This window comes from Pristis pectinata, chromosome 8 (genome assembly GCF_009764475.1).
Source record: "Pristis pectinata isolate sPriPec2 chromosome 8, sPriPec2.1.pri, whole genome shotgun sequence".
Taxonomy (NCBI): domain Eukaryota; kingdom Metazoa; phylum Chordata; class Chondrichthyes; order Rhinopristiformes; family Pristidae; genus Pristis; species Pristis pectinata.
The window spans coordinates 18,146,104-18,150,144 of NC_067412.1; positions in this window are offsets into that span (position 1 = coordinate 18,146,104).

Below are 4,041 nucleotides of genomic sequence, written 5' to 3' on the forward strand. Positions count from 1 at the left end.
ATTCTGCCATTTAACCAGATATCCTTCCATCTGCTCAGACTTGTAACAGCCTTCTTCACCACCAGGTTCATTCCAGGCATCCTCAGAGGTAGAGGTTAAAGGCCCAAAAATTGTTTTTGGTAGAATGCTATCAGATTCATGTCACTTTATGCAATTACATTGGCCCCAATTTTCAGCAAGAATAAAAGTGAAATAGTCAGTGCTCACCATCAAAGGTTTAAAATGAGAAATACCCAACATCCGCAAAGTTCAGTATCAAAATGAGGAAGTTGCTGTGGAAAGTGTTCAGTTTCTCCAGAAGCTGTTACATTAGTGCCTCACTCAGAAACTGCAAATTCAAATCCCTGTAACAGCTCACAATTGAGTGGCACAGTCATGCAGCCTCACAGCACCAGAACTCAATCCTGACCCCCATGCAAGCTCCACACAGCACAGTCCTCCACATGACTGCCCAAATTTCCAGTTTCCTGCCACATCCTAAAGGCATACTTAATTGGCTACTGCAAAATGTCTCATACGTAGGTAAGTGGCAGAATCCGGAGAGTATTGATGCGAATGGAGTGACAGATAAAATGGAATTAGTGCAAACAGGTGTTTGCTGGTCAATATAGATCAAGTGGGCCAAAGGCCCAATTTCCATGCTATACAACTACTTATACAATTGACACCTACTAACAAAGTAGCAGCTTGTTCATTTAAATGATATTGATAACATCAAGTCCTAGCTATTGCTAAACCACCTGTCAGTTTGCAAGTGAATTTTTACAAGGATCTTTCATTAAAATTTGATTATTGTTGAGGATTTGATAATAATGTCAAAAATACATTCCCTCTTCCACTAACCCAGGCCTCCTGTGCATTTTCTTCCCTTTGCTTCAAGAATTTCATTAAAAAACAGTTCTTTCAAAGTCTTTTGGCCACCTCTCAACTCTCCTTCAGGTCAGTAGCATTTCCCTTTTCTCAATGAAGTGTGCTAGAGCATTTGTTGCTTTAAATATACCAAATACAAACTTGTTGAGAGGTGGCAACATGGAGCCTTTGCAGCCCAAGAATAAAATAGCTTTACTGATGAACATAATTGCATATCGCTAATAAGCCAATTAAAATAAGGTTAAATTGATAAATTACTATATTCTATTTAAATTAAACATCTGAAAAAGGTTTATTCAAAATTTAAAACATTTGTACTGAAAAGTATTGAAATTTTACTGCAGGAAATCTCCTAAAACACATTAGGAAAGAATATGCACCAAGTAGACAATTCAAGGTAGATGAGGGAACAAAAAAAATTAAAAGGATCAATTTTGAGGATTTCAAAGACATTTGACTGAAAGTGCCAAGATATTGAAGCTATCACAGTATGCTCCATGGAATTTAAAAATGAGAGAATGATGCTTCAGTTGTAGAGCCTTAAGCAGATTCATCTGGCTTCAGAAACCACACCTTCTCTAAGATTCTTCATGAAAGATAATTCTTTAATCAAAGTTTTCATTACTTTGCTTAATTCCCCTCACCCCACTTAACTTTGTCTTATTCTAATCAATGGTTTGAATCATACTCAAGTACAATCCCACAAACCTAGTGCAGCCAGGTAACTCCCAACATCCTCTGAAGTGACTCAATGCAAAGCAGCATCCAAAACCTCACATCCAACTCCTGCTATATAGGCCTTTTGGACTGTCTTCAATTGATTTTGATTACCAGAGACATTTAGAAACACCCTAAATACAATGAATTAATTAAAAATTATTTAAAATATAATTAATATATACAAGTTAAAATGCACTAAATTACTATAAATTACTTAAGAACATAAAGAAAAAGAAACCTCATTTTTTCAATGAAGAATGGCAATAGCATTCAGAGTATTGGGGCTGCATTTGATGTACAAACTATGGCTGGTGTAAAGCTGTAAGTCACAATACCAAGTCTATCTGACTCCTCAGTTCAGCAATCACCACCACTTGGACTCAGTGGTCAGTGAAGCTGCACCAGTGTTTGACCTCAGTAATTCACATTCACATTCACATTCAGTAATTCCTCCTGCAGTGTGCAGGGGTAATGAATGCAGACCCATAGGAAGGATGTAGCCAGTGAACATTTCAGGAACAGCTTCTTCCCCTCCGCCATCAGATTTCTGAACAGTCCATGAACCCACTAACACTACTTTGTTATTTCTCTTTTGTACTATTTATTTATTTTTGTAACTTATAGTAATTTTTATGTCTTGCACTGTACTGCTGCCACAAAACATCAAATTTCACGACATATGTCAGTGATAATGAAACTGATTCTGACCAAATGTAACTTGACCTGGCCATTGTGTCTGTACAGAATCCTTGAATGAGATCTGCTATTAATCCCATTCCCCTGCTCTTTCCCATAGACCTGGAAATGTTTCCCTTCAGATGATTATCCAAATCCTTTTTGAAAGTTACTGCATCTGCTTCTACAATTTCTTAAGGAGTTATAATCCAGATCACAACAACTTGTTGCATAAAAGAAATCATTTCAGTTTTAATTGTTTTGTTGAAAATTCTACATCCGTGTCTTTTGGCTACCAACCTCTCTGCCACTGGACTTGCTCCTTGCTCCTGCACCCAACTGCTCACAGCATAGCCCCTGAGGTTCACTACAGTAGTGCCCCTGGGACTCACTATGGCAGTGCCCTTCAGGTTCCCATGGTTGCTGCCTACTGACTAGAAGCTGCTGTAATAAGCCACACACCATCCCCAACAAGTTAGTGAGGAAGTACCACTTGGTACTGTAGCAGGCAGGATTTTCTTGGAGCTGGAGACCAAGAGGGCATGGGGAGGACTAAGGGGTTGGTTTGGGTTGATGTGGGGTGGTGGAGGGGCAGAAGGTGATGAACAGGGGTGCAGACGGGCAAAAGGAAGAAGGAAGGTACCCTCTGCAGGGAAGGATGAAAGAGTCCAGGTGGCAAGGTGCAAGGAAGAGGGAGGATAAGTGAGGATTTGAGGGAGGGTAGGAGGAGTTTAGGAGGTGGGGAGGAATAGATTGATGAACTGGGAGGATTGAGGGTGAGAGGGATTAAATTGTAACTATTACGTGTCTACTCATTTCACCAAGCTGTCAATTCTGAAAAGAAGGCATTCAAATGTAATGTGATATGTGAGTGGGATCTGCTTTCAAATGAAATCCTTTCCTTAACCTTCTGTAAAGAAACTTGCATCCTATCTGTTTTACCCTTACTGATACTATGTCACCACAGTGTCACAAAAGAAAGTGAAAGCAGATTACTGCATGGAACTGAACCAATAGGTAAATAACTGAGTAATGTAATATATATATATATATATATATATATATATATATATATATACATATATATATATATATATATATATATATATAGTAATCAGTTTACAGTGGTTTCGTTTGCAAAAGTATCAGCATGAAGTGCCATGTATAGCTCAGATATTAGTGGTTCCGGCTTTTAATGGTGCAGAATGGAAAACACTTCAGCAAATGGATGGGCAGTCTCAAGGAGAATCATCCCTAAGCTGTTTATATGCCACCTGGTGGCTAGTGAAGAGCAATACTGGCAAAAACTTACAAGCCAAACTAGTGTATTGCCAATGAAGTCGCAGTAGAAGCCACGACCAACTCTTAAAATGGATGGCCTCATCTTTAAAGCTAGACTGGAGAAAACATACAGATTAAGGCCTGGTCCACCACAAAATTCATTGTAAATATTAAAGTCAAGCAATTTTTTTTTCTGATAGTGTTAATCTGAAATAAAATCTTGACTTTGAATTGCTATGCTCATCTGTCACTGCAGACGAATACTCACTGACTCCTGGGAATCTTTGGCCCACAATCTCTCAAAGTGGTGAAGGGGTATTAGGATGGTAATGAGAACCTTGAGACCATGTACTGGGACCCCACAGAAGCCCTGCATCAGCAGTGGATGGAGCACACCACCTGACAAGCTACCCACCCACCTCATGAGCTCCTCCTGCTTCCTCTGTGGACAAGACTGCAAGTCCCACAGTCCTCATCAGCCACCTCAGAACCCAC